At 46.7% G+C, this 23,924-nt stretch overlaps 1 long non-coding RNA gene across 1 annotated transcript in view; it reads left to right on the top strand.

Moving 5' to 3' along the window:
- Nucleotides 1–460: 460 nt before the first annotated feature.
- Gm41492 overlaps nucleotides 461–23,924 on the top strand; it is a 66,077-nt gene continuing 42,613 nt past the window's right edge. Inside the window, exon 1 of the long non-coding RNA XR_876242.2 lies at nucleotides 461–1,106. This is a non-coding gene — a long non-coding RNA (predicted gene, 41492). The remainder of the gene's footprint in view (nucleotides 1,107–23,924) is intronic.

Raw genomic sequence — 23,924 nt, 5'->3', positions numbered from 1 at the left:
AATGAGACACCATAAACGAGGTTCAAATGGGGAACAAAGCATTTAATTAATAAAGGTGCATTAGCTATTGGGCGGATAACAGGAGAGTGGACGTTGGAGGGTCATTGTTTCCTGTCCTTGAATATGGGAAGCCTTTTCATCTCCTACGCTAAGGGCCTTGACTGAACTCCACAGCAAAAGATAAATTAATAAGAAAAAAGTGTAATACATTTACTTAACTAGGGGACGGAGAGATGGCTCAGTGGTTAAGAGCACTGACTGCTCTTCCAGAGTTCCTGAGTTCAGTTCCCAGGAACTACATGGTGGCTCACAACCATCTGTAATGGGATCTGACGCCCTCTTCTGGTGTGTCTCAGATCCATAGTGTAGTCACATAAATAAGTTAAATAAATAAATAAATAAATAATATTTTTTAAAAAAATTAACTAAATTTTAAAACAGCATGTGAGTGAAGAAGAAAAGCATCAATCAGTCTCATTGGAGACTTCAGATCCAAAGACTCAAGAGAACTCTATGTTTTAATGCGTAGGTTCGGTGATGTATGGGCATGGGTATAGACGTGTGATTGGATAAATGGGGTAGGTAGGACCTACTGGGATGGACTGATGTTGAAGAAGGTCTGCCCAGTATCTTCCTGGCTCTCAGTGTCGTGCTGCTTTCTTCCAGGTGCAGGGCGGGACAGCTGCCGTGTGAGGGCCTCATGATCTATTTCCAGGGTGGGGTAGGCCAGAGGACCCTTCTATAGTCAATTCTCAGAGAGAAAAGCTGAGGAGCTACGTGTGGTGATCCATGCCTGTCATCCCTGTACTCATGAGGCTGAGGCAGGAGGATTGTAGTTCAAAGCCAGCTTGGGTTCCATAGAAAGGTCTGGGCAAGCCTTAAAGGCCATACCTCATTAAAGAGAAAAGGAAAGGTGTGGGGGTAACCTCTTGTACACTGTGTGGAAGCATCACCTGTCAATCAAAGACTGACGGGCCTATTAGCAAAAGGCAGGAAAAAGGAAAAGGTGGGAGTTCCGGTAGAGAGCCTGGAACTCTGGGAGATAGGCAGCGGTGGCGCATTTACCCTGGACTGTGAGAGCGTCAGGCTCATGAAATTGAGGAGAGGTAAGTAGCCTCCTGGAAAGCACAGAATACCTTCAACGGGTTTTATAAGCTACGAGCTAGTTGGGGAATAATCCAAAGCTTATGGCCTAGGTACTTATTCATAAATAAGTAAGCCCCTGGGTTGTTATTCGGGAACTGGGGTACGGGTGAAAAAGCCCTAGGGTACAGAAGGAAAGAAAGGGAACGAGAAAATAGAAAAAGAAGAAAAAGAAGCTGGAGAAGGGGAGAGAGTGGCCTTTTGTTTTGATTGTTTTTTCTCAGTTTCCAAGGGATCATATTTTAGGGTAATGAGTTCTGAGTCCTGATACCCTTAGGACAAAATCAAAGAAAGCATTTATGACGTACAAACTCGTCCTCCTGATTATCACTAAAACACGCAGCTCTATTGTTTAATGTTACCACTTCTTGAGCCATTCCCAGGTAAAGATGGGCTTTGAACTACAATCCTACTGCCTCAGCCTATCGTGAAGATATCCTATCCCTGGAGGTGTTTGGGGTGTGAAAAGGACTGGAGGGGTGATGGAGCTGGGCAGCCTGCACACAGGGCTCCCTCACCTGCAGAGAATGTTCTCTGTTCTCTGCTCCTTCGTGTTGATTAAACCCGTGGCCAGCCCAATTTAGGAGCCTATCAGTTTAACTAATCCTTAGGCCATCCATTTTGTTTTAAATGGTTTGATTTCCTTTATTGGTTCTCTGAGTTTTATTACTTCTAGTGACATCTATTTTCTACTTTTTAACTTTATATGAAAGGAAACCCTTAGACCTTCAGAAAGTTTGCCAGAATAATAGGGTGAACCCCCAAGCACTCCCTTCACCCAGGAGTTCACACTCACGTCATCTGCTCATGCAGACGGGCTCCATCTATTCTTTCTTGACTCAGAATTTTTATTCTCTTATTTGTTCTGAAGATTCTTCTATACTCAAGTACTGTGTTTAAACCACTTCTGATCTACTTTAAAATTTGCAATTTGGTTGCTTTCGGGCCAACTAGTGTGGCATTTAAAATGTCTGTCTCTTAGCATTTAACTGTTACTTTTAAGGTTGCATAATTTTGTTGTCTTTTTGAAATTTTATACTTAATAGGGTTGGGAGAGCCATGGAATTGTCTTGTCTGGCCATACTGGTCTTTTTATACATTTTTTTTTTTTGGTCTCATTCTTTATAATTGCTAAAATTAGTTACTTGGTATTTTGTTTTGGCTTGTATGTATATGTTCATATGTGTATGCAAGTGTGTTTGTGTATGTTGTATGTGTTAGAGAGAGTGTATGCATGTTGAGATCAGGGGTCAACTACCTATGTTTTCATCAGTTGTTCCCTTACTACATTAGACAGTGTTTCTCGCTGACCAGGAGTCTCCATTTTTCTTTCCTTTGAACAATATTTTATCTGATCCCGTATTTTAACTCATTCTATGGAGGTTAAACTATTACCTGTGCTCTTCCTAATGAAGAAGATCCTGATTGTGACTATGGTAGTCAGAGAAGTGTTTTGCCACGTGGAGGGGATGTGACCAAATTTTCTAGAGGAGTTTCCTTCCAATGGCGCACACATGTGTGATTTCTGTCCCCTTTAGAAGCACAGCACAGGGAGGGACAACTGTGGACAGAATGCTGACGATGAGCCCTGCCACTTGGGATAGTGTGTTATTAGCTGAGATCAGCAAACACCTAGCATGCTACACGCTCACAGCACATGGCAGGTCTGTGTGATCCCCACAGTCTCTCTGGGATGCTACAAATGAAGAGACTGAAGCAGATCAGTTGTTCCAGAGTGGAGGATCTGGAATTCAAATCCATGTCTTTGAATCTCTTATACTATGACCTGCAATTGCTCCTGTGTGGAGCAATTTAGCTCCATCTTGTTTCCTCATTTTTTTTTTATTTATTTATTATATGTAAGTACACTGTAGCTGTCTTCAAACACTCCAGAAGAGGGAGTCAGATCTTGTTACGGATGGTTGTGAGCCACCATGTGGTTGCTGGGATTTGAACTCTGGACCTTCGGAAGAGCAGTCGGGTGCTCTTACCCACTGAGCCATCTCACCAGCCCTTGTTTCCTCATTTTAAAAGAAGGCTTTCTGTTCTGTTTCAAAACTATTAAAGAAAACACAAATTCATTTTACCATGTGTAAAGTCCAGCAAGGGAACGGGACAGGTTCAACCAATATAAAAGAAAATATAATCTTGGCAAGAGAGATGCTCAACTCCAACTCCACTCCACTCCTCATCTGAAAACTGTCATTTTGGTGCTCAACGATGACAGGCCTGCTAATGACTTTCTGAGCCAAAGCATCTGCCCCTTTCCTGCCAGCCTCTCTTGACCCTGTGTTCTCTCTCTCTCTCTCTCTCTCTCTCTCTCTCTCTCTCTCTGTGTGTGTGTGTGTGTGTGTGTGTGTTGATTGAAGTCAGGAGCAGGACACTTTAGTAGGTTGGTGACTTCAGGCACAGCCCTCTACTTCCCCAGAAGTAGAGTGTCTCGGACTGGACTCAGTGGGTCTCTCAACCCGTGGGGGAATTCAGGGTCCTGGTACTCAGGTGGGCAAAGAGTTGGTGGGAAAATGACAAACAGACGCAAACACAGAGAGAGTGCTGCATCTGAATGTAATTCTCAAAGCGAGCATCAGACTTACATTATAGAAGAAAACAAAGAAGTTAGGTGACACATCAGCCAAGGTACATTGAAGTTATCTGACACAAAACAGAAATGCATACATAAAGACTAGCAGGAACTAGGCAATGGTTACAACTGAGAGAAAAGGTGGCCCTTTCTAAAGTCAGCCATTAGGGAGTCAGTTGAGGGTTTCAATACCCTAGTCACAATTTATACGATTCCTCTGAGCCTTGTGAAAGCTTGCACCAGGGGGTTCTGCTCTTGCCAACCTTCTCATGAATAATGCAATACTGTAGTTCCTCCTTAAACCACAATCCTCCTTCTTCTTGTAAATTCCTGCATATGAGAATGACTCGGCTCTAATTCTAAGTTTTCTTTGTAGAATTGCCCTGAGATTTCTAGCTCTTACCCAGTAAACTGCAATGTCTGATTTCTTTCACTGTCTATCAACAGTGGAGGCATTACATCTGAATAAGTAGCATTTCCTATAACACCAACTATCACTGAAAGAGTAGTAAACTCAGTGCTCCAAGGTATGCTAATCATAAAACAGATAGTAACATTCCTCCACCCACCCACTTCCTGAGTTCAAGGAGTATTCATTCAAAGAAAGTCACCCTGACCATTACCGGAAGCTGCAATGCAAATGTGCTATTGTTAGGGGCTCTTAGAAACTGTCTTGAGAGTTAACAATTACCAGGTATTCCTTGTGACACCTGTGACTTTGCACTTCCTTGTGACTCTTATCTGGTATTTTTGGTATTTTCCAACAACGCCCTTCCCACCTCCTTGAGTTGTGGTTTTTTTCCTTTAAATACCCCCTTACTCAGCTACTCGGGGCGCCACGGTCCTCTACCCCTGCGTGGTGTATGACCGTGGGCCCGAGAGCACTCTTGAATAAAAATCCTCTTGCAATTTGCAGCAAGACCGTTTCTTGTGGGTGATTTTGGGGTGTCACCTCTCCTGAGTCAGAACGTGGGGGAGTCCTCACGTTGTGGGTCTTTCAATCACAAGGACAAATCTGGAGCATTTGTGCTACAGGATACCAAGGCTCCAGGAGAAAAGTTTCTGTGAATCTTTTTGCCTCCGGACTGCATCCAAGCTTTTGGGCTTGCCACGCAGACTTCACGGGTGTGGCAAGCGAGTGGATTCATGACATCTCTGGCCCCTCAGTGGGCAGCAGAATGTACAGAAAGCATGGAGATGTGCCTGAGGCAGGACAAATGCTCAGTGAGTGACGACAGTACTGTGTTCATTGCCATGCTTGCTTCTTGTCGAGAGGGTGTGGCAGGGTGGTGCTGATGTGGAACTTGTGCACATGACCGTTCTCAGCCTTGTGCTGGGCAGATGGCACAGCCGTAGAAGCCCTTGCTGTGCTGCCATGAGGACCAGAGTTCAAAACCCCGATGCTCACATAAAAAGCTGGGTGTGGTGGTGTGTACCTGTAATCCCCATGCAGGGGAGAAGGAGGTGGGAGGAGCCTGTGGGCTCATGGACAGTCAGTCTAACCAATGACTGAATCCTGGGTTCCATGAGGGACTGTACCTTAAAAAAGAGTGGAGTCAACCTCCAGCCTCTGCACATACACACACACACACACACACACACACACACACCCCACACCCCACACACACACACATCACACACATCACATACATCACATCACACGGCACACACTACACACACACACACACACACACACACCACACACACCCACACACACCCACACACACACATCACACACATCACATACATCACATCACACGGCACACACTACACACACACACACACACACACACACACACACACACACGCCCTTTCCCCAATTCCCCGGCAACACGAACACACTTAGCTGCCCAGGTTAGCAAAACCTCCAGAGGCTGCGGCTCAGGACTGGGGTTATTTATTTTGGGGTCAATCTCAAATTCCCCTTGACTGACTTCATGACAGAGGGGACTGCTCAGCTCTGTGCAGCTCACCTGGAGCCATCTGTGATACAGACTCGAGGCAAGGGAAGAGCAGAAGCCACAGAAAAGAATTTTTTTTCCCCTTGTGTGAAAAATGCAAGCGTGTGTTCATGCCCACCACTCCCAGGAGTCATCTTCCACTCCTGACAATGGACTTTATTTCATTTTACATGTGTAGGCATTTTACCTGTACATGTATGTGCGTACCCCATGCATGTCAGGTGCCTAGGGAGGGTGGAAGAGGACGTTGATCCTTAAAACTTGCCAATGGTCATGCACTGTCATCTGGGTGCTGGGAACTAAACTTGGGTCCCCTTCAAGAGTGACAAGGGCTCTTAGGTACTGGGCCACCTCTCCAGCCTGATAAATTGTCCTTATATAATAATACTTACTGTATTTCTACACTGCAGTCTGCCCTGTGATGTAAATTAGTCCATTTAATCTTCTTGATGATGTTCCGATGTAAGGAAACTGAGGACTTAAGTTACTGGCCCAGGATCACCAAGCCAGGGAGCGTGGACACATCTTCTGTCTTTCACCTTGGTAGGCCTGGCTTTCACAGGCGGGGTGGAGCCGAGGAAGGACAACAGCTGAAGAGTGCAGTGGAGCTCCTTGCATACCATCATGGCTGGCTCACAAAGCTGCCTCCCTCCTGCTCCTGCATCATCACCGGGGCAGGGAGGGGCAGCTGGCCTGCCGCATCCTGAGCACCTTCACACACTCAAGTGCACTTGGCCTTGACATGATTGAAAATGCTCAGTTGGATATGGGAGCCTGGATGGAAAACTGAGACTTCGTGTGACATTCTGCAATACATGCCTGATATACGTGTTAGAAAGTCTGGTGCTTTCAGAGTATGTTTTTTAAAAGATAATGTTAGAATGAAACCTAAAACAAACAAACAGAAAACTATTAGTAAAAAACTAACTTAGGTAGATAATTGAATGTGCCCAGCTATAGCAACATAAAGTAATGTCACTCCGGGTTCCCAGCCAGTGCTCAGCACTTTGTCTCTCTGTTATCTGTAAAACTCACCTCTCTCTCTCTCTCTCTCCCTCCCTCTCTCCCTCCCTCTCTCTCTCTCCCCTCTCCCCTCATCTTTTATCTTTTCTTTTTTGTTTTCTTGTTTCTCTGAGACAGGATCTTGCTATATCACCCAGATTGACCTCCAACTCAGTCCTCCTGTTTCAGCCTCTCGGGGAGTTCATTTCTGTGACCTTTAAACATGAGAGACTGGGCTTTCTAAAATTAGCACGCTCTTCCTCATTCTTTGCTGTGGACAGAAGACCTTCTTCCTATCTTGTCTTCTTCTCTGTCCCTTCTTCTTCTTCCCCCCTCCTTTCTGTTTCAGGTGGACTTTAATGCCAGTGACTGGCAAAAGAACCTGGAAGGGGGGGGGGTGCAGCTAGCCGCAAAGAACTCTGGGTAAGCTACCTCCAAGCAACTGGGCAAGGAGACCTCCACATCACTCCCTTGCCTCTCTCCATAGACAAGTGGGGGGAACCTCCTGAGGATCCCAGTGTGTGTGTGGTCAACCAGCCAGTCTACCTTGACTCCCAAGTAGCCCTATCCCTATATCCAAGACCTGTCGGTAGGCTATGGGATGGGGGGATCCTCCCCAGGACCCAACCTTTCCTGGGCTCTCCCCTAATGTCCACCCATAATTTATTGGTGGGGGTCCCAGGGCAGAGCAGGAACTGTCTGTTTCTGTTTTAATTGTAATTTACAATGCAGGCTGCCCTCACGGTCACCTTCTCCTCTGCTCAAGTAGGTAAACACAATGTCCCCATCTTGGTCATCACAGACAAGGGTACTTTCTCGGAGGGCGCTGTGAATTGGCAGTGGCTGCACCCCTGACAGCCGGGAGGGAGGCGATTATCTGAGGCAGATGAGAGCCATTATCAAATGGAGTGTGCCATCCTTAGAGCGCAAATATTTTCCCTGGCCATAATACCCTCTTAAGGAGACCTCAAGTGGCCCAGCTTGTCCCCAGCACTCCCAGCCACACCACCGATGGGTTTTTTTTTTTTTCAGCATCTGCTGGCATTTGCAGGGAGGAGAGGGCAAGAGAGAGGCAGGACCTGAGAGCATCCCGAGAGATCTTGGCCCTTGTGGCCTATTGTACTTTATCTTCAAGACAAAGACACCCCCAGGCCTTTCTTAGCGAGCCGCTTAAGCTTCATCAATAAATCAGAGTTCAGACAAAGCCCTTGAGTTGTGGGCTGGGACTCTCCGAAGGCCTTCTCCATAGAAGCTCTTCTGAGGATGTGTAGGATATGAGAGATTTTTTTTTTCAACTGAAAACATTTTGTTTTCCCTCTCCCCGCCCATGCTCTTTGTCACCCCCATCCTTTCTGCTCAGCTCCGTGTGGAATAGAAGATGCATTTGTAGCCTGAATCAGGGGGATTGTCTCCACCATCGGACCATTCGCGCCTGCCCCTCCCCTGTTGTAAAACACAAGCAGGGCCAGGAACAGCGGGGCCATTGTGCGGTGCCCATACCACCCAGATTTCACCTCCGTCTTTGCCGGGCCCCCTTTTTGTTTCCAGTCAAAAGAAAGCATTTGCTCAGGGGAGGGGGTGGTGTTTCTATTGCTTCCACGAACAGGGAGGTTAAAGGAAAGATTGATGGGAGAAACTCTACCTAGAAAACCAGGATCGTTGCTTGCCGGCCAAGGCCAGTTGCTTCATTGTCCCGGGGCCATGTTTTTTGTTAATTATCTCTCACTCTCTCCTTTTATCCAGTAGAAAAGTAGCAAAGGAGGGAGAAAGGAAGAGGATATAGAGGTCAGAGGTCCCCGTGGGCCACCTAGGTGTTCCATCTGACACACCGGGAGTGGGTAGGGATGAGGGCTCGGCTTACAAAGTTGGGTTGGAGGCAGTTGGCAATCATCTAAATAATAACGAATTTGATCCTATTATTTATGGTGAAATTTTCCGCCCTTCACCCCATGCATGCACTGGTCGACTCTACCCTCTCTCCACCTCCCAGTCTTTATCCCCTTCCCAGATCCAGTCTCCTGTTTGTGGCCTACACACACACACACACACACACACACACACACAGAGAGAGAGAGAGAGAGAGAGAGAGAGAGAGAGAGAGAGAGAGAGAAGAAGGAAGGGTGACTTTGGGAAGAGGGAGAGAGTAAAGGAAGGAGCTCACAAGAGAAAGACTAAGTCGCCCCAAACAAGGCCATGTTGTCAAGGGAATAAGCCTTGGGGAGGGCAGGCATGGACCCACAGCTGCTGGATTTGGCCAGCCTCGGATGTTGGTGGGAAACGACAATGGTCCTTCATGGCAGCGCCCCAGCTCCCAACATAAATAGGGCTCAGCCTGAAAAGGGAGGAAATGGAACAAAACCTTTCCTTGGGTACCACTGGCAGAGAAATAACATCAATTTCAGCGTGCGTGGGGGAGCCAAAGAATCTCCCTGTTTCCCCACACGAGCAAAGACAAGTTCATCAGCAGCCAACAAAGTGCCTTTGAGATGCAGCTGCAGACCACGAACACACGGCCTCTTTCCACCCAGAGAGACAACCTTGTCTTGACCAGAAAGAAGAGAGCAGAGAGAAAAAAAAAAGCACATGCTATTGAAAACCCACAAGATGGGGTAAAAGAAAGGGGGAGGGAAGCTGGGGAGGGCTGATGAGAGGCAGGGGTGGGGGGAGATAGAGAAACCCGTGGATCTTGGCATATGCGGGAGATAAGCTTTAGCTTCACCTAGTATAACACAACCGTCTTTGCCTTTCCGGGAGGCCTGAGATGAATGGCCACACAGATTCTACAGAGAGGGGCTGCACACTGGCAGCTGGTGGCCAAAGGCTGCCGTCTGGCCAGGAAGGAAGGCCACTGGGCAAGTCCCAGGGCCCCAGGTACCCCCTGGTACTCTTGGCTCCCAGCACCTCCCAGGATGAAGCAGCTGCCACCACTGCAGAAGAGGGGCCCTGCCAGTGGCTCTTGCCAGGAGGCCAGAGCCAGGCTCCCCGAAGCCAATGACGTGTTCTCATGGAGAGCCCTTGGGGATGAGCCATAAACTGGGCAAGTCTAGTGTCTGCAGGTCAGAAGACTGTGGAAGTATGAGCAGAGGACAAGATGTAAATATGAATATTTGTTTTAAAGGAGAAAAGAGATTATGACAAATGAAGTGGTTACACTGATAAATATAATCCAGAAATACCATGTTTGGGGCTAGAGAGACAGCTTCGCTGGTGTAGTACTTACCGTGTGAGCATGAAAACTCGAGTCCAAGTCCCCAAAACAAAAACAAGCAAACAAACAAAACCCCCCAAATCTGAGTGTGCCAATGTGTGCGTAATGTGAGCCTGAGAAAGCAGACAGGCAGTCCCCGGGGCTCGCTGTCCTGCCAGCCAAGGTAAGCTAGCAAGTTCCAGGTTCAGTGAGAAATGCTTTCTGGGAGGAAAAACAAAAAGTTGAGGACACCTGGTCAACCTCTGACCTCCACGTGTGTATGCACAGGTACACGTATGCACAGGTACACGCTTGCCCACAGCATGTGAAAGAAGTGTGTGTTCTAATTAGCTGGGCCACGGTGTTGTTTTCCTACCCTGCACGTCTCAAGCTTTGCCTTACCTCTGCTCCCCACCAGTCTGTAGTCCATCCCCTTGTCCGAGACTGTGAACCGAAGTCCCCTCGAGCGGTCTCTGTGCCTCAGTGACTAGCAGAATCTGAGATAGAAAGACAGTGCTGCCAAGCACACAGGAAATCCCGGGTACTGTCCTCGCCTTGTTCGTCTTTCAGCCACATCTCCCAAATGCACTTTGTCGGTCTACACCCACAGATGCCAGATCTGGGAAGAAGAGAGGAAGTCAAAGCTCGAGCCACCAGCTGGTGGGCATCTTAGTGGACTATGGCTAGAACATTTAACAAGTCGATTTTCTCAGAACCATCTAAGCACGTGAATGAGTGTGCAGGGCCTTTCCCAGCCTCAGGAAGGAGGGCAAACGAATCCTTTAAAGCTTTTTATGATCGTTCTAATTTAGCTGTGTGGCTTACTTGGCCCAGTCAGTACCTGCAGATCTAGTTCTTGATCCTTCTCACGGCCTCCCGTCAGTGTTCAGGGAGAAGTCCTTTAGGCTCCATTGGGACAGTTCCTTCTTGTTGTTTGAGACAGGGCCTCACCATGTAACTCTAACTGGTTTGGAAACTCACTGTGTAGATCAGGCTAGCCTTGAACTCTCAGAGATCTGCCTGCTTCTGCCTCCTGAGGGCTGAGGTTCAAAGCATGTGACACCATGGCCAGTCCATAGTAGGACCTCTTTAACCCTCTGCACTGTTCGATCCCATAGACCACAGTGTGTCTTCAGGACATGGTCCAAGTCCTATCCCACATGGTCAGTTACCGGCTTCCGACTGTTCTCTAAATATTCTCCCCACACAGACCACATGAGCCCAAGAACGTGACACTAGGCCTGATACAAGATTAATCAGCTTGAGAGAAAGAGACAGAGAGAGAGGGGGGCAGGAGAGACAGAGAAGCGGGAGAGACAGAGAGGGAAGGAAGAGAGAGGCAGAAGGGGGAGAGAGAGAGGCAGAGGTGTGGGGGAGAGGTACCCCTCCCCCACAACTGTCCTTTGGGGTCAGTCATGGAACCCGTTCCACTGAAATGGTTTTGGTCGTGCCTACCAAGGCCTTTCCTAGAGTGCAACTGTCCACCCTTACCACTCTTACCCACAATCCCCTGTGGGGCCAGGGAGCTATGGGATGGGGGAAGCAGGCTCAGGGCAAGAGTGGGGTTGTGATGTGCAGCCACACATAGCCCTGTCCCCTTACCTTTGCCCCACCAGAGGAGGTCACACAACTGGTAGCCTGGTTAAGCTGTCCCACCCCTTGTAAGGTCATGTCTAACAGTACCAGGAGTGCCTCTGTATGCAAATGAGACATCCCCAGCGTCCTGGCCCTGGCCCATTATGTACACTCCCTCCAAAAGCCCCTACTCATGCCCCAAAGGTTTAAATAGCCTTTGTTCCCCCCCCCCGCCCCCGCCCCCGCCCCCGCACTAAAATGAGCTGTGTCACTGAAGTTGCCCCCTGAGAGTCTTACCGCCACCACCTGTGGTCTTTCAGCTCCTGGCCATCCCTGCTCCCCGTCCCAGGATCTACCTGCTGTGATGGCAACAGGGGCCTGTTTGAGTGAAGAAGCAGAACCTGAACTGCAATCTCCAAATAGGCATGCAGAGTTCCCTTTATAAATGTCTGAGGTGAGCAGCATCTAGTCCTACCAGGGTGACTGCTGGCCACAGTCTCTCAGATTTAATGGTAAACCCACAGCTTTCCTTCTCTGATGAACCTGGGCTCCAGGCTTCTTTCTCTGTCCCACGAACCCTCTAGTGAGCAGCTATAGGAAGTAAGGAGGTAACGTTTGTACTTGCTGTTTTATACCTCTCCATCCTCAACTGGTGATTTTCATCATGAAAGCTACAAGACCAAGGATAAGCTCACCAGAGGTGGTGGGGGGGGGCTGAGGACAGAGTGGGCACCCACCCTGTATAGAATGGATTTCCTCCTGAATAGTGTAGAGAGAATTTTGGTTTCTTTAAAAACCCAGTTATGTTATGTGAACCTGTTTTCGTTTTAAGGCCCCCGGGTGTGGGATAGCAGCTGACTCTGATTTGTCCTGTGCTCCGGCAAGGGCGTGATTCTGCCCGAGGCAGACAGTTTATGACTTCTAGGGATTCTTGAGAGTGTATAAAAATGCCAGAGACCTGAGAGGCGTGGTGGCTGTTCCTCTGCAGCTGCTGTTCTTGTTGCTGCTGCCCTTTGCTGATTTCTGGTTAGAGATATCCTGACGATGAAGATTGGGCTTGCCCCCAAGGAACTTGATACCTCTAATCAGCAGGAAGTAGTCTAACCATATTGACACGCAGACAACCTTCTTCCTCTCTACCTATTATGGGGAGTCGGAAGGCCTGTAGATGTCCTGCAGCATGCCGCACACGCTTTATCCACGCCACAACCAGGGCTGAGAAGATGGCCGTCAATAGAATATTTGCCGTGCAAGCATGAGAACCTGAGTTCCTATGCCCAGCAACCATAGGAAATCCTGGCATGGTGGTATACATCTCTAACCCCAGTGGGTGTGAGGGGCGGTGGGAGACAGGTGCTTGCTGGCCAGCCAGTACAACCAGAGTGTTGAGACTAAAAATAAGACAGAGCGCTAGAAGAGAACCAACATTAACCCCTGTCCTCCATGTGCATGCATTTGGGCAAGCGCCTGCACACAAGTGCACCCCCACACCAACACTATCACACACAACCAAATTGCTGCCCACGACTCCATGGCCATTCATCCTACTGACTTTAGAGATGATATGACAGAAACCCAAGGCGTGTTATTGAGGAAAAAAATGATATTGCAGCTGGGCTGGTCGTAACGAGTCTCTGATACAATTGTTCTTGCTTCATCACGCCATCTACAAAGTCCAACAGCAGGCCCCACACCGGTCTGTCTGTGCAGTGCCTCCAGGAAGCAGCCATGCCAGAATGTGTCCCCTTTGGTGTCCCCTTTGGTGTTGCTTTCACTTTCCCTCTTTTCTCTCCCTGCTCTCGAGAGTTTGAGGCGCAGAGAAAAAAAAAAAAAAACGACTGAAATAATTGGATGTTTCTCTAAGAGGTCGCAGATGTAAAATCTTGGAGGGTCAGCACTGATAATTTAAGCACTGCTTTTGTAAGTGCACATTTGCCCCCCCACCCCACCCCCCGGCCTTTGTCTTTCCGAAAAGTCTATAGCTCCACAAGTGTGTGAATGTTCCTAAACGAGTTGTCAGCTGCCGGCTTCTGGTGTGCCGATGCCTCTGAGATGTCTCACAACCAATTTCATTGTTTTGGGGAGTGAAGCCTTGTTTGCTCACATACATAATTCAGCCTGATTTTTCTTCTGTTTTCCATCCTGTATGTAGGCATTATTAGGAAATCAACATATTATATAATGTTAAAATAATCCTGCATGTTAGTGAGTCTCGGCTGAAATCCACCGTCCTGACGAGGCTAGTAGGGCAAGTAGATATATCATTCTCTGAGAACTGGCACAATGCCTTTTGAGGGCGTTTGGCAATCAATGCAGGCCAGAGGTCGTTTAAATGTTCGTACCCTTTGACCCCACAATCTCATTCCTCGGAATTTATTTCAAGGAAGTAATTTAAAAGAAGAAATGGTGTATGTGTTGATGTATTTATAGCGGGGGTTATTTATGATAGAGTGGGGAGTTGAAGATCACTTACCAGCTTAGCAATGGGAAATGGATAAACAAACTGGGAAATAGTGATACAGTTTAGCAGTATGAGCCTTTATATGAACACATGCTAAAAATTGTAAGTAATTCGATTCCTGGGAAGGAACACAACTGGACCATCAACGTTAAATGATGTTAAAACAGTGCCCGGTCAATGACAGTGTAGCAAGGTGACTTCTGGTGGTGAAGAGACAAAAAGTAGCTGGCATAAAGACAGCAGAAATACAAGCAAATTTTGTTTAGATTTAAAACAGCCCATGTCACACTGTGGCTTTTGTATAATAGCATAGCTCATTCAGTTAAGGGCAGTTCTGAGATTCCATGCCACGGTCACCTGGGCCATTCCACTCCCTCCTTACATCTTCTTAGCCTGTGTACTTTGTCACTTAGATTACTTACTTTTGACCAAATCATAATTATAGTAGAGGGATTACTATAAGAATATAAAGGAGAAGCCCACACATAAAAGCCTTGATGTGGAAGGGCCCTAAATGGGGATTTGGACGTAACTGGGTCCCCAACCTGTCTCAGCACTAAACGTGAAAGTGGGCATACAGCATTCTGGGGATTTTGCTTCACCTAGGATAGTGGCTTTCTTAGAGAATAAGAACTACCCGGCACATTTGTGTGCACATGCATGTTTGTGTGTACACATGTGTGTGCTCATGTGGGGGCCAGAGGTCACCATCGTGTGACTTTGTCAGTTGCTCCACTCCTCGAGTAACAATCCACTTTTGAGACATGGTCTCTCTCTCTCACTGACCCTGGAGCTTGCCAACTAGGCTGGGCTTGTCTGAGAAGCTCCAGGAATCTGCCTGAGTCTGCTTCTCCCTCCCCCAGTGCTGGGATAGCAGGCGTGTGTTGCCAGAGCTTGCTTATCTTCGTGGGTTCTATAAGATCAAGCACAAGTCTTCATGTTTGGATGGTGATCACTGAGCCATCTCCCTAGATTCCCTAGTCAACAATATCTCTTTTTAAAATCAAATATCGTCTATTCTTTCTTCTACATAGGATGGTGACCTGGATAGTTTCATGTCAGGTTGACACAGGCTAAACTCATCTGAGAGATGGAAGCCTCAACTAAGAAAGTGAATGGCCCATCACCTAAGGGTGCCATGCGTAGTTGGGGCATTGGATGTTATGGAACAAAGAGCATAGATGAATGAATAAATAGCCTAACCAGTGCTTCATTATGGAGGGGTGCTTATCCAATAAGCCCCCAAGAGAAGAACCTTCTGGAGTCTCAAGTTGGGCACAGCTAACAAAGACACACACTTCACTATGTGGCTGGAAGAAGTGAGTACTAAGAGCTTGTCCTCACTTCTATTTCTGAGATGTCCAGCTTCCTTCCGTTTTCCAGCTCCAGACCACACACTTAAAACCCCTATCATGAGTTATATGTTATGAAGTCACAAATGTGCCTGTGTACTTTGTCACTTAGATTACTTACTTTTGACCAAATCATAATTATAGTAGAGGGATTACTATAAGAATATAAAGGAGAAGCCCACACATAAAAGCCTTGATGTGGAAAGGCCCTAAATGGGGAATTGGATGTGAAGTCACATAAAGACACCCTCGTATATCCTACTTAAAACCACTAAAAGGCAGTAGGCTAGGATTTGGTTGAGATTTTGTTTTACTTTTTCCAAGGTGCAACAGGCCATGCTCGGCGTGGTACTCACCTCAGTGATTTCTTTCGTATATAAATGGCGAGGCTCACATGAATGGACTGCTTGTAGATTATTAAGTGCCAAATCTAAAGCTCATTGACTGTGACAACTTAGATCTGTGGATTAATTGTGCATAGAGATGTGACCTGATTGACAGAGCTTGAGAGCAGACACGGTGAGGGCCGAGAGTTGCTTTATGTCCTTCAGCTGTGAAAATGAGAGCACGTTGAGTGGTCTTGAGATCTGATAGCATCATGGTGATGAGAAATTCAGTCTATGTGTTATAATTCTAATAAAGTACTCATTTGATAAATAAAAAGCAAACAAGAAAATGCCTCCATAAGATTGGGCTGTAGGCAAGCTTGTAAGTGATTGGTGGGGGGAGAGCCCAGCCACTGTGAGCAGTGCCATTGCTGGGCAGGTGGTCCTGGGGTCTATAAGAAAGCAGGCTGAGCAAGCCATGAGGAGCACCCTTCCATGGCCTCTGCATCAGCTCCTGCCTTCAGGTCCCAGCTTGCATCAGGTCCTGCCCTCACTGTTTTTGATGATGAACTATTGCATGGAACTGTGTGTGAAGTACACCCTTTCCTCCCCACGTTGCTTTTGGCCACAGTGCCTCATCACTGCAGAAGTGACCCTAATGGAGACAGATGAGGCATCTGTTCAACCTATGTGACAGTTACTACCATCAATATTAATATCTGAACTGTTCACTGAAGACAGGAGTGGGCCTTATACATAGCACTGGAGGACATTGGGCAGCATTATGTCACAGACAATGCCAGAGTTGTGCAGAGAAACAGAAAGCGTCGTGTGTTAATGGGATGTGTTGCTTGTCCCCAAATGGATGGTGCGCCCTTATCCTTTTGGCTCTGTGCAAGGAACCATTTGGCTCCCAGACTCGGGGCCTGTTCTCCCAGGCTCTCTATCAATCACGCATTCTGTTTGTCCCACACTGGCTGTTTGGGTCCAGCCCACCAGCTGCTGCGGAGATATTTGTCTGTGCCCTCAAAGTGGGGGCACAGACATGTGTGCCGTGGGGAAGATGCTGGAAGCTTCTTTTGACAGCGTGCTTCCAGCTACACCATCTGCAGAGGAGACCTGACAAAGTTGGCTTAAGTCAGCAGGCATAGACTTTCTTGGAATCTTAAATAACATCTTGCTATGCATTTCTAAATTGCTCACAGTCACACCAAAGTTGTTTTAAGACTAATAATTTTAAGGGAAATTATTATTATTATTATTATTATTTTGCTTGTACAAGTTCCCTACCTGCTTCGGTTTTATAGACACAGATTGAGCTTTTCCCGGCCGCTTTTCGCTAGAACATAACCATATTCATCCCTTAGTGTAATTTTTTTCCCAGATCCTTTTGATCATGAGCTGCGTCAATCTACAATGCGGGAACTTACGTGATGGTTTTGAATGTATTTATTGACAGATGAATGTATTGGCCTTAAACTACCTGAAAGGGTCAGTTGGGAGGCCCTGACTGCAACCACAGAACACAGATCTGTGAAGGCCGTGAAGGCTAGTTAGAGGTTAAATGTTGTCAACCAGCAAGCTTACACAGTATCACCTTACAAGCCTATCTTCTGCTGCTGATATTTCTTTCCAGTCAAAGCAACAAGCTGGGAGCCAAGGATATGGCTAGCCAGTAAAAGTATCTGCCCTGCAAACCCGGGTTCTACTCCCAGTACCCCCGTCGAAAGCCATGTGTGGCAGAATATAATTCCAGCCCTGGAGATGCAGACATTGGATTCCTGGTCCTCGCTGGCTGGGACCTAATTGACAAGCCCTACGTAGGTCCTAGCAATGGGAAAAACAGCAGGTTTACAGTGGTAGATGTTACCTTAGACAAGGATCCAGATGACGTGAGAGGCCTTCAGAAGGACACATCCGTCTTTGTGTGGCTTCCTTCCCAATGATACTTGACCGAATCTAATCATAAGAGCATATTCACAAACCCAGGCAAGGGTAGTCCGCAGAACTAGCCAGGCTTAGCAGCAAGGCCTGAGTCATAGGACCAGCCACTGGGTGCAGGGGGGAGGAGACACGAGACAGCTAGACGGACCTCGGGATCTTGCACGTGGTTCTAGACAAGCCACCTCTAGATCTACTATAGGATCCTGCATGTGGTTCTTGAACAGACAGTGGACATCCGTGGAGACACCAGGGAGGTGATCAGGCTCTGGAATTGCGTGAATAGTCCTGGAGACACCAGCGAGGTGACCAAGCTCTGGAACTGCGTGAATAGTCCTGCGCAGTATGTAAGGGTAATTTCTTAATTTTGATAAGTGGGCCACTGCTTGTGTCTTCGCTTTCTTAAGGTTGTTACCAAGTACCTGGAAGAAACCACTCAGGGGAGGAAATTTATCTCACCTCATGGTTGAAGGGGCGAAGAGTCCATCAAGGGAGTGAAGACAGGGCAGAGGGTGTGCCTATGGTGCCAGGAACGTGGCAGCAGCTTGTTACCCAGTGCCAACCTGGAAGCTAGAGATGAGGCAGGAAGTGTGTTAGGGCTATAACCCTCAAGACCTGCCCCTCGTGACTCATTTCCTCCTCCATGTAAGTTCCACCTCACAACTTCCCAAAATAATAGAAGCCCCCTGGGGACAAAGTGTTCAAATATAAAAGCCTGTGGGGAAAGATCTCATATTCAAACTATAACATCATATAAGATGCTGTTAAAGGGAGTTCTCAGAAAATAAATACATAAAAGCGGTAGCAGTGTTAACCGTTAAATGGCCGAATAGAATTTAATGATTGTAGAGAGTTACAAGGTAGCAGGGCCAGAGTCTAAATGGCTATTTATTGGCCACCTCTGTGTGTGAGTGATCAGCCTTGGGACTACGGAGTAAATCTTTCAGGATATACAAGCAATCCTCAAACTTCCATCAACCCAGATGTTACCAAGCAAGACTGTAGTAGGGACTTCATGCTTTGCCGTAACCTGCCAACACAGTGTGTTCAAAGCTGGCTTCATTTTGTTTTTTAACCATAAAGAATTCCTAAGGCTGTGACCATGTTGGAACATGGTCACCATATGGCTCCAGAATAAACAACATCATTCCCTTTGAGGTGAAAGCTTTGTTTATTTAAATAATACATTTGAAATGTTATATGTTTTATATAAGATTTGTTTATTTCAGTTTTGTGAATGAGCATTTTGTCTGCATGTATGTGTGTGCTCCAAGAGCACGCAGTGCCTGAGGAGGGCAGAAAGTGCATCAGCTCCCCCGGGACTGGGATTATAGGGGGTTACTTATGAGCAGCTCTGTGGCTGCTGGGGACTGACCCTGGGCCCTTTGCAAGAGCAGCGAGTGTTCTTAACTGAGCCATCCTTAGTCCAGATCTGCAGGCTGGTGTGTGTGTGTGTGTGTGTGTGTGTGTGTGTGTGTGTGTGTTGGCAGCAGGCTAAAATAAGAGCCTACAGAAGCGCCAACTGACTTCATTTAATTTTGGTCAGTTTGCCTGTTTATTTTAGAAACAAGACTTTTGCTCTCTAAGTTGCCCTCCAGCTCCTGACGATCCTCCTGCCTCAGCCTCCCGACTGTTGGGGTTAGAGATCTGAATCATCTTGCCCAGCCAAATAGACTAAAGTTTAAAAAGTCCTTCCATAGTAGGGAAGAAGAGGGGCCAGGAGAGGTTTGGACAGGATCAGGATGTGTGGTGGCTATGATCAAGATACATTATATACATATAAGACAATGCATAATGAAACTCCTTATTATGTATAATTAACATGTGCTAATAAAAATATTAAAAGATTTCTCTGATTTAAAAGGACCAAGAGCAACTGAAGATGTCAACCAGCACTTTGGGGTCTTGGTGAACAAAAGCTCCCACATCATAAGAAAGAGGGTTGCCTCCCATAGGAAGGAGCTGTCCACAGTCTTAGCAAATACTAGGTAGGCTTAGAGTTCTGGTGTGGGAAGAAACCAATACGTTATCCCTGAATGCAAAGGAGCTTATCACTGGCTTTCCCGTGTCTGTCCTGTTTCCCTGTGTGCGAGAAGAAATAAAGACGGACAGGTTGAATGCTATTAGTCTTCTGCTATTCCTGTTTTGTTTATCATTCTGTAAAGCTTCCAAAAGCTTGGCTTGGCCATGAATTCAATAGCAAGGACCAAATTGGAGTAATCAAATCAAGCTCCCCTTATTATGTAAAGCTATTTTCCTGGACCCCTGCTTTGAGTAAATGACTCCTATTAACATGCAGATTTACTGGGGATTACCAGAAAGTCTCTCAAAATAATCATCTGAAGATGTCTTTCTAAAGAAATACTTTTCTCTCTGACTCGGAGCAGGATTCAGCCCATAAATCTCTCCCTTCTACTCGGGAACAATTCAGCATTGCTCCCTGACCAGGGTGGGAAGAAGGAGGCTGCTTATTCACAGGGAACTCAAGTGAAAAATACAACCCTAGTATCCTCCCTTGCGTTGTGTGTCATAAGGGGAAAATTGTGTGAGTGTCAGGGTGTGTGTGTGTAGTGTGGCTCTGCTGTTTCATTTAACAAAATCCAGTATAGACTGACATAGCATTTGTGTGGAAGGCAGCTCAGAGCTGCTGGTGAGGAGAGAGCCCTTGGAGGCTGACAGTCAGACTTGGATTTCGGCTGTCTCTCCTCTCAGTAGGCACTGGAATGTCCTACCACTGTGGTTCTCTTCCTCAACACACTTTGTCTTAATATAGAGCTACCTCCAGAGCCTTCCTCAGGAGGCAGTGAACAACCAGTTCAGATAAGAGTCAGTTATCCCCTATGCATTCACAGAGGCTAGGGCTCTGCTTTAGACAGAAGGCTTTATCTAATAGTCACAAGGATGTTCAGCTGCGCCAAGAGGTGGACACTAAGTATCCATTTAGGGGCTAAGCCAGCCCAAGGTAAGCTTGGCTCACAACAGTTACATTCTAGCTCTGCAATCACTCTGTCAGTCCTAGAAGTTTAACTCAGGTGTGTCTGTCACATATGTTGCTAGGAAACTTTGACAAGGGAGAAAGGCATCCATGTTCAGTGTGGACACAGTTTCTTTTCTTAATATTTTTGCTCCGCAGTTTGTTAAATCCTCAGATGTAGACCCCATGAACACACACATACACACAAATTATTTCCCCATCCTAATTCCCAGAGCGTGTGTGTGTGTGTGTGTGTGTGTGTGTGTGTGTGTGTGTGTAAAATCTTTGAGACACTTGCTTCTAATAGAGAAAAGGAGAGGGAATTGCATAACCGCCAGTAAGTAGGGTTCACTAACCTATCTACTTGCTCGGTGAAGCATCATACACACTCTCTGGCTTAAACTTGTAGATACAGAAACATTTAGGAGAAAAGTTTGTCATAACTGTGATCCAGTGCTGAAACCCTGTGACAGAGGACACATGACCTTCCAGGCAGTTGAGAATGTCATCTCTTCCCAGAGCCCAAGATCTGACTCAGATCTCATTCTTTTGACCCAGCCCTTCTGTTTCTGTTTCTGGTTTTCGAAGGGGCCTTCTGGGGGGGTCTGTCCTCAATGACTTGTCATGCTTCCAGTATCAGACTTGCTTGTCTGGTATTGCCACTGGCTATATTTGGATCTATTCCATTTACACAGACTCTATGACAGGCAGGTTCTGGTACTGGGCAGTTTAAACTAGTGAGTTATTTAAAATAAGAAAATTAGGCGCAAAACTCTGTAAATAAGAGACAATATTACACATTTTATTTGCAGAGCTATTAAATATAACCCTTGCTTTACCATCTTTCCTGCCCGCTGGCTGCTCTCCTGCCTCCTCTCATGAGTGTGTGCATGAGAGATTTGAAGTGAAGCACAGATACAAATTGTGTGCAGTACATACTGCACAAGTATATGTGTACATATATATTATATATATACATATATATATGTATATGCAGTAATTATATAGTCAACCCAAAGAACTATTTTTTTTTTCAAGACAGGGTTTCTCTGTATAACCCTAACTGTCCTGGAACTCACTCCATCGTAGAACAGGCTGGCCTCAAACTCAGAAATCTGCCTGCCTCTGCCTCCCAAGTACTGGGATTAAAGGCGTGCACTACCACTCTCCGGCTAAGAACTATAATTTTTGTTCCAGACGCCTTGTAATTTTATCTTTGAAAATAATCTTAAAAACAAAACGGTAGAAACAGTACATAGCAGGTGTGCAGTGAACTTCTGTAAGCCCATCCCCTTGAGGGATGGAGGCAGAAAGATCAGGAGTTTGAGTCCAGCCTCTACTTAAAGAGTTTGGGCTAGCCTGGGCTACATGAGACCCTGCTTTTAAAAATATAAACGTAAAAAGAAACAGTATATAGACAATGCAGGCGGGGAGCAGTTAGAGACTTAGAGAATATGATGATTCTGCCCATATTGCCAGTATTCTGATCAAACATCTGTTCTGTTCTGTCCCTGCCCTCGTCAACAGCAACATGGTCCGACCTAGGAAAGTTACAACTTCAGACCTGACAGAAAGGCTGCCTCCACTGTTGACAGTCCTCCTTCCAAAGCCTTCCAGAGGCCATTCTGTTTCCTCCAACTCTGTCGTCTATAGCTGTCCTATGGTGATTGTCAGACACTTTGCTCTGAGGACATGACCTACTCCCTCCACCCCAGGTTCAGACATCTCTTTTGTTGGCCTGTGGGGCCAATCTATTTCAGGAGCTAAAACTTTTGGGAGCTGGGAGGAAAGCCGAGAAGGCAGATAGGAGAGAACACAGTGGGGAAAGTGCTTGTCCCGGAAATGTGAGGACCAGCATTCACATCTTGAAATGTCAAGCCTCCGGCTCAGTGAGCAACCACAAGTCTTAAATAAGGTAGAAAGTGATTGAAGAAGATGCCCCATGTTAGCCTTGGGTCCCCATGCATGCATATGCATGTGTGTGCATCAGTATGTGCATGTGAACACACACACAGACACATACACACATACACACACACCCTCACAACCCTCCCCCTTTTTTGTAAGAGGAGGGAAAGATCAAGAGGCAACTGCATAGATTATGATGGTAAAGCTCTGATCTCCCCAAAGCTTCCCCATTGCTCCAAGGGGTAACAGGGCCCAGACCTTAGCAGGCCCTGAGACCTTAGCACAACTGACTCCATGATGGGCATGCCATTCTGGCTATAAACTCAGCACATAGACAGCACCACCCTCCAAACGAAAACAAAGGCCAAATCCATCAACGTCCATAGTTGTGGGGAAGCCTCCAAATGTACTACTAACCTTGCTTTTTGACTTCTGTAATTTCCCTCCTGGCTAACTGTCCTTGTTAACTCAAGTATGTCAACCTAGGATATGTTTTTTTTTTTATTTTTATTTTTATTGTGCTTAAAAGCTCATCCTGAGAAAGGCTCAGTGCTACACTAGGTTCCTGAACACCTAGTGTAGTCACTGGCCGGCTAATAAAGACTTTGGTTAGCTTGATCCATGTGTAAGCAGTCTCCTGCGGTAGATACCCAACGCTGGGCCCACACACACTCTAGCCTCTGTAGAACCCCTTTTCATTTCTCCTTAGATTATCTAAGGCTTTAATGAATAGAGATGATATGCCACACCCTGCCCTGGGCACGGCGAATACAGCCATGAATGAACAGGCAAACCCTTGCATGCACTGGCCTTATACAAGACCAGAGCAGGTGGAGACGAACAGTATTGTGTCCTTCCACATTTCTTCCTTGCTGTTGGTGTGCCAGGCTGTCAAAGCACAGGGTAGGTGAAAAGCAGTGTTAAGATCGGGGTCCCAGCCCATGTTTCCTTGATGAAGGAGATGGTCCTTGCTTGTCCAAACGGCTTTATTCATGGCAGATGAGAATGCATGCCACTTACTCAGGGTGAACCAGAGATTGCAGGAAGGGATGGCCAGAAAGGGAAGCTCATTGGCCAAACACTCAGGGCCTATCTAGATACCTCCTTAGCATGGAGAACTCTGTGCTCTATGGTATGTGACCGGTTGTCATGGTCCGCTTAGTGGGCTGTTGTGGGCACGTGCTCCAGGACCGGGACTGGTTGTGAGCTAGTTTGGACGCCGGCCATTCTCAATTAGGAGATTACCTTGAGTTCTGAGCTACCTTCCCGGGTCTTCTGTCTGGTGGCACGGTCCCCTGTCTCACGGTAGGGGACAGACTACTCTCAAGCTTTTGAATTCCACTAAGGCCTGCGCTCACCTTAAAGGATGGAGTTCTTCAGTTGGCTTCCAGAAAAAGTCTCCAGACTGTTCACTAGTGATTCTTTCAGTTTGAAATCAACCCTGCACTTGGGCAGAAGCGGCTGGGTCTTCTGTCAACAATGTAATGGACCAACATAACCCCCCTGACCAAAG

This window comes from Mus musculus, chromosome 16, assembly GCF_000001635.26.
Source record: "Mus musculus strain C57BL/6J chromosome 16, GRCm38.p6 C57BL/6J".
In the NCBI taxonomy this organism is placed as follows: domain Eukaryota; kingdom Metazoa; phylum Chordata; class Mammalia; order Rodentia; family Muridae; genus Mus; species Mus musculus.
Note: the sequence above shows the minus strand (reverse complement) of the source record. Positions and strands in the feature narration are given on the sequence as shown.